This window comes from Notamacropus eugenii, chromosome 2 (assembly GCF_028372415.1).
Source record: "Notamacropus eugenii isolate mMacEug1 chromosome 2, mMacEug1.pri_v2, whole genome shotgun sequence".
Lineage (NCBI taxonomy): Eukaryota > Metazoa > Chordata > Mammalia > Diprotodontia > Macropodidae > Notamacropus > Notamacropus eugenii.
In genome coordinates this window covers 87,100,996-87,108,807 of record NC_092873.1, presented here as the reverse complement: position 1 = coordinate 87,108,807, position 7,812 = coordinate 87,100,996, and the positions used below count along the sequence as shown (strand labels likewise).

General features: G+C 37.6%; 1 pseudogene; it reads left to right on the top strand.

Moving 5' to 3' along the window:
* The first annotated feature begins 3,865 nt into the window (after positions 1-3,865).
* LOC140522740 (dnaJ homolog subfamily A member 3, mitochondrial pseudogene) lies at positions 3,866-5,345 on the top strand (annotated as a pseudogene).
* The last annotated feature ends 2,467 nt before the right edge of the window (positions 5,346-7,812 follow it).

Sequence of the window (7,812 nt, the reverse complement as noted above, 5' to 3'; positions counted from 1 at the left end):
AGTGCTGATGGAGCCACATTGATTAATGATCAGGATATGATCCTAGAGAGATGGGCTGAACTTCCATAGCATTCTCAACAGATATCATCTATCAGCGCTGAGGCCATTGATCACTTACCTCAGGTCAAAGTCAATCCCTCCAAATCAAGAAGAGGTTTTGAATGCCATTAGGCTTCTTTCACGTGGCAAAGCATCTGGTGCTGATTTTATTCCAGCTGACATTTACAAGGGAGGGGGTTCATTGCTCATACAAAAGCTAACTGAAATGTTTAAGATTATATGGGAAGAGGAGGTTATCCCCCAGAAGTTCAAGGATGTCTCTATTTTCCTTCTCTATAAAAGTAAAGAAAATGTCCTGCAACAATCACAGGGGATCTCTCACTTAATTATTGCTGGCAAGATTCTTACCAGAGTCCTCCTTAATAGACTGATCCTTCACTTAGAAGATGATCATCTACCTCAGAGTCAATGTGGCTTCAAAAATGTCCAAGGAACAGTCAGTATGCTGTTTGCTGCCCAACAAGTGCAGGAGAAATGCCAGGAGCAGAACTTTGTGTCTGTGTACAATGTTTGTAGGTCTGACCAAAGCATTTGATACTGTTAGTCGTGAGGGCTTATGGATAATTATGTCAAAATTTGGTTGCCCAGAGAAGTTCATCAGCATTGTATGTCAATTACATGATGACATGCTTACCCATGATCTAGATAATGGGCAATTCTCTAGTGTCTTCCCTGTCACCAATGGAGTGATAGAAGCCTATGTGCTTGTTCCCATGTTTTTTAGCATAGTGTTTTCAGTTACATTGTCAAATGCTTTCAAGAAGGATGAACACGGCATCAAAGTCAGCTGCCTCACTGATGGTAAATTCTACAATTTGAAAAGGCTACAAGCCAAGACCAAAGCAAAGGGAGTGTTGGTGCATGATTTTCTTTTTGCAGATGAAGGTGTACTCATTGTAGCCTCTGAAGCTGAGATACAACAAAGTATGGATTAATTCTCTGCTGCTTGTGTTAATTTTGGCCTAATAATTAACACCAAGAAAACACAGGTGCTCCATTAACTACCACCACACCATCCATACATGGAACCATCAATTGCAACAACTGGAGAAGTTTTGGATGCTGTGGATAAGTTCACTTATCCAGGTAGTATTCTTTCCAGGAATGTACACATTGATAATGAGGTTGACACATTCATTCATTGCCAGAATTCAGTGCTTGGAAGGCTTCAAAGGAAAGTATGGCAGAGAAGAAGCATTAGACTGATTACCAAACTGAAGGTCTACAGAGCCATTATGCTGACCTCATTGTTGCATGCCTTTGAAACCTGGAGAGTTTATTACACCCATGCTAGGAAACTATTTCATTTCCATATGAATTGTCTCAGGAAGATTCTGAAGATCACTTGGCAGGATAAGGTAACAGACAATGAGGTCCTTACTCAAACTAAACTGTCAAGCATTCAAACTCTGCTTCAGAGAGCACAGCTCTGATGAGCTGACCATGTTGTTTGATGTCAAACATACGTTTGTCAAAAAGACTATTTTATGGAGAACTCACACAGGGCAAGCAATCACACGGTGGGCAGAAAAAGTGATACAAAGACATTCTCAAAATCTCTCTCAAGATCTCTGGAATTGATTGTGCGACAAGGGAGACACTGGCACAAGACCGCTCAGCATGGCATGCCCACATCAGAGAAGGTGCTGTGCTCCATGAGCAGAGCAGAATTGAAGCAGCACAAAGGAAACACAGGAAACCAAAATTTAGAGTATCCACCCCAAATGTTCACGTGGAGTATTTGTGCTGAACCTGTGGTAGGACATTCTGAGCTCATATTGGTCTGATCAACTACAGTCAGACACCTTGAAACTTGACTTCAGCTTAGTGATATCATCCTCTTTAAGAACAAAAGACAGTAACCAATCAATCAGCCATTCCTCAATTGACAGGATTCCTTTGATTTCCATTGCTTAACCTCTGCAAAAAGACCTACTATAAATATTTTTGTACAAGTAGTTCCTTTCACCCTATTTTGGATGTCTTTGGTATATAGATCTAGTACATATATTGCTGGAACAGAAGGTATGCATGATTGTATAGTCCTTTGAGCATGGTTCCAAATTGCTCTCCAGAATAGTTGGATCAGTTCACTATTGCACCAGTAGTGCATTAGTGTCCTAATTTTCTCACATGCCCTCCAACATCCAACATTTTCTTTGTTTTTTGTTATAGATAGATTTGAGTTATTACCTCAGAGCTTTTTTAAAATTTATATTTATCTGACTAATAGTGATTTAGAATATTTTTTCATATGACTATCAATAGCTTACTTTTTTTTGTCTAAAAACTGTTCATATACTTTGACAGTTTATCAATTGGGGAACAGCTTGTATTTTTTTAAAATTTGGCTCTTTTCTCAATATATCTGAGAAAAGAGGCCTTTGTCAGAGATAACTGTTGCAAAAATGTTTTCCCAATTTTCTGCTTTCATTATAATTTTGATTGTATTTATTTTATTTGGGCAAAAACTTTTTAATTTGATATAATCAAAATTATGTATTTTACATTTTGTAATGTTTTCTATACCTTCTTTAATCCCAAATTCTTGCCTTACTCATATATCTGATAGATAAACTATTCCATGCTCTGTTAATTTGTTTATGTTATCACCCTTTATGTGTAGATCATGTACTCATTTTGACCTTATCTTGGTATACAATGGGAAACGTTGGTGTATACCTAGATTCTGCCGTATTGTTTTCCAGTTTTCCCAGAAGTTTTTTTCAAATAATGAGTTTTTATTCCAAAAGCTTGAATTTTTTGGTTTCTCATATATTAGATTATTATGGTCATTTACCGTAATGTAATTGTATCTAATCTGTTCCACTGATCTACTACTCTATTTCTTAGTGAGTCCAAATTTATAGTACAGTTTGAGATCTGATACAGCTAGACCAATTTCTTTTGAATTTCTTTCATTGATTTTCTTGAAATCCTTAAGTTTTTGTTCTTCTAGATGAATTTTCTTATTGTTTCCAGCTCTGCAAAATAATTTTTGATCATTTATACCACTGAATAAATAGATTAATTTAGGTACAATTGCTGTTTTATGCCATTAGCTCAGCTTACCCTTGGACAATTGGTATTTTTCTGATTGTTTAGATCTGAGATTGTGTGAAAAGTGTTTTACATTATGGTAATATACTTCCTGGCTTTGTCTGACAAGTATACTCTTTACTGTTTTATATTGTCTACAGTCATACAAGGACATCCCCTACAAAGGCCTCTCTGTATACATGGGGTTTTATTACAAATAGAATGGGAAGAGTAACACTAGTTTTAACATGGGCATGACCACAGGCAAACTTTCTGAGTCTATGTTGAGTTATTTATGAAATGGGAATAATAACTTCTATACAACTGAAAAGACTGTGGGGAAGAAAATGATTTTTAAACTCAAAGGCATCATTTAAATGAGTTGAGACCTTTGAGACCATGTAGTACAACTCTATCCCTTTACAGATGATGAAACTTGGGTCCCCTTAGGTAAAGTACCATATCCAACATTACACTCAGTGAATAGTCATGTGAAGCAGACCAATGACTTGTGATTTCTTTCCACTAAACCAGGCTATTATCCCCCCAAACCTCTCAAATTACAAATAGGTTTTAAAGATATTCAAAATGTTCTCAGTAATATAGACTACTCTTTCAAAATGTCTAACAATTCAGAAAGGAACAAGATGGCAGTTGACCTATGTACTCCCTATGGAAAAAAACATTTTCTAAGGAAAGGCAAAGAAAGAGTACTCAACCTGGAGCTGATGGCCTTTATTAAAAAAAAAAAAGTTCCCAAGTCAAGATGTTGGCCAAGTGCTCCGCCCATTGGTTTTCACTGGCTGGGCTTGACCACCATTTTAAGCCGCCAGCTGCAGTGGGTAAAGGACATTCAGCACCATAGGAAGGCACATGCTGGTCTCTCAACATAAAGACTAATCAATGCTACCACATCACCACGTTTGGGTGTCTTTGAATCAGTGAGATTCCTGACACTGAGACTGAGTGTCAGCTTCTCAGCAATAAAATTGTACACATTAATTTGTACTGTTCCATTTCATACAAGTTTCCCTTTATCAGACAAAAATGATTATTACCAAATATTAGGAGTATCCTGAATTACCAGGCAGAAAGAGATCAAGAATATTACCAGCTTGCCAAGAAACACCACCCTGACATGAATAAGGATGATCATAAGGCTAAGGAAAAGTCCTCCCAGTTAGAAGAAGCCCATAAGGTACTAAGTGATGAAGTGAAAACAATATGATACTTATGGTCCAACTGGCTTTGATTCTGGAAGGGGAAGTTCTGGACAGAGGTACTGGCAAGATGGCCACTGTTGACCCAGAGGAACTCTTTAAGAAATCTTTGGGAAGTTTTCAGGATCTTCATTTAGAGATTTCTTTGATCAGACTCAGGAATACATCATGGGACTGGCATTCATTCAGGTTGCAAAGGGTGTTAGCAAAGAATTTACTGTGAATATTAATAAATCAGGCAAGCCATGTGACAGCAAAGGAGATGAACCAATGTTCAAGAGTGCCATTAATGTAGTGGCACAGGAATGGAAACCATAAATGCAGTCCCTGTTATGATGCACTCTACAAGTAAGTGACACGGAGGCCTTGGATCCATAATAACTTCTTCTTGTGTGGTATATAGGGAAATAGGACAAGCCAAACTGAAGAAGAAGGTCACGGACTTAGTGCCCACCAGAGTGGCAGATGGCCAGACTGTGAGAATGAAAGGATGGAAAAAATAATATTTTTATAACATTGAAGGTTCAGAGAAGCCTGTGTTTAGGAGGGATAGAGCAGATATCCATTCAGAAAGCTTTATTTTTGTAGCTTAAGCTGTCCTTGGTGAGACAGCCAGAGTTCAGTGGTTATAAGAGATAATCAGTGATTTGATGCTTCCTGGAAGACAGATTGGTCAAAAGATTGGAATGAGTGGGAAAGGAATCTCCTGGATTCATAGCTATGGCTCTGAATATAGCCATATACAAGTTCCCCCTCATCCCCCTAAAGATTAGAATTCCCAGAAGACTGACAAGCAGGCAGCAAAGCCTGATGATGTTTAGCTATGCAGAGGATAAAAATGATGTTGAAGGGACATTCAATGGTTTCACAAATGCAGTTGCTGGCAAATGGTTCACTGGAACTAGACAGAGGAAGTCACAAGGACACATCTTTCTGTCTGTAGAACTGGGAATTAAAGGGACTCCAGATCAACAGCACAGCAGCTGCTTCAGCATCAATAAAATCATGTGGCAAATTTCCCATTAGAATAGGGTTACCAGTGGACAAACTTATCAATAAGATAGGCCTTACCTCTAAAATAGACCCTGATATCTTAATAGATAATGCAAAAGTAACCCAATCCTTCTGACTACACGTGGTAGGTCCATTTAATACTCCTAGTGGAACAAAAATTTTCATTTGAAGTTGGATGTGGTAGGAATTGCAGCTATGAATCTTTTTAAAAAAATTATACAAAATCTCTCCCCATAGTTTAAAATGAAACTTAAAGCTGTATATAGCTATGAACTAATTAATTTCTCATTTAGGAAGTTATTTTGAGGAACAGTCCAAGTGAATTCATAGATATAGGCTTTTTTCCCTGGGAGCCTATACTAGGATGTCTTTTCCTTCAAAAAGGATATGTCAAGAGCTATTCATTCTCTCCCTTCATCACAACCATTTCTGTGTGTCATTGTTCTCAAAATCCTAGGGTTATAGTGAGCGTTCTTGAGCAGTTAACTGATCTCTTAGTAGATATCCAAATCATCTCATAACTGACAAGCTGTGACAAAGTAAGCAGGATGTTAAGACCTCTATAATTCACAGTGATTCAAACCACAAAATAACAGCTCTGTGAGTCTGTCAAGGTTATAAGCTTTGAAGAATCACAGAATTTTGTAACTGGAAGAAACTTCAAAGATCTCCCATTCAGCTACTATATTAGCAGACATGTAGTGTGCGAAGCACTTCCTTTTCACTCATATCGCCCTCAAATTAGCTACCCAAGGATTAAGGTATTCAAGATATTAGATAATAAGCCCTCATAAAGGTATTTACTTTTTTCCCCCAATGAACCAAGGACTGTGACCAGTTAAAAACAAAAAAGCATTTAATGAATAATGAATAGTAATAAATGTAGCAAAGAACATTTCCTCCATAAACCTAGGGCATAGTCTCCCACAAATGCACCAATCATGTGTGGGAAGTGTGGCCATGCACAGATATGACACATGAAAGGACACACAGGGAGAGTGGATGTTTACAAGGAGCTCTATCTAAAGTGCATCCATAAACAGGGCACAGGCATGGAAAAGCTCCTGACCTGTCACCGCAGGGCTTCCTGGGTCTTCTGATGGCATCATTGCTATGATTTTTCTCCCTGCCAGAGGTTGCTCTATGGTGGGGTTGTACCACCTTCAGCCACTTCTGAGAATGTGCCAATGATTCTGAACTCGATTCATATTACAGTTATCTAGTTTTTTCATGTAGGAGCTTTCAAACTATTACTGAATGAGAAAGAAATCCTATCTTTTCATGAATATAGAAGAGGTGCTTTATACATGCTTGATGAATGGATGGTAAGTATGAAAGGACCAAATCCCAGAGTAGTCAACCTTAGGGGATATTCAAGAGGAAATGGGACATTGGGTGGAAAGTGGAGGAAGGAAAGGCTATGTGAAGTGTTAAGGTCACAGAAATAATAAAAACTTAGGTCACAGACTGAGAAATAACATTGAATCTATGAAATGAAATCAATAATGATGACAGTAATATTGAATATACAATGAATACAAGGGAAGGAGAGCATTAGCAGTTTCAGAGGATCAGGAAACCCATTAAAAGTCAATCAATTAACAAATATTAATGAAGTACATATTGTGTGCCAGAAACTATGCTAGGTGATAAGTGCACAAATACAAAGAATGAAACAATTCTTACACATTTCAGGAACAATTATATTTCATCACAGACTCAGCTCATTTCCTGAGAAAGGGTCTAATTATGTATGAGTTTGAATGACAAAGAAGAGATTTTCTTGGATTTTGGATGTAAAAAGGAGTTTATTAAACCATAGAATTTATTGAATAGGAGAACAGGGTCAGGAGTAATCCTAGAGGATGGAACCTCAGAGGAAAAGAAATTATATGAAAGAAGTACAGATTTCAGAGGGCTTCAAATGCCTGGAAATGAAATTGTTTTACATGATCAGACTTTAGTAAGATTATTTCGGGCAGAGGGTGGAGTGGAGAGGAGAGACTTGACTTGATGTTTAATATTAAGTTCTTAAAAATCATTTTAATTGTAAAAATCATTTTTCTTTTAAATTATAAAGGAGGTAAAGTTAAGTACAATGTTGATATCTAAGCTATAACCATGTGATTGAGTTAGAAAAAAGTAGGTTATGGAAAGTGGGGAGGTTGAGGACTCAGGGATTTGGGATAGATGAAGAGACAGTCTCATATGCAATGCAGATCTCCAGGACAAGAGAAGAGACAGAGGAGAAAAAGACTATGAGCTAAGTACTAGACTGGGAACGGGGGAAATGGCCTAAAGCTATAGAATTAAAGCAACTTCTTGACTCCTGGTGTTGTAGGAAGGTGGAGGGGAATAATAGTAAAGAATTTATTACCTACAATATGCCAGGTATTATGTTAAAGGCCTTGCAAATTATCTTGGTTGATCCCTTTGACTTAGGTGCTAATAAGAACCTCATTTTTCAGGGGCAGCTTGC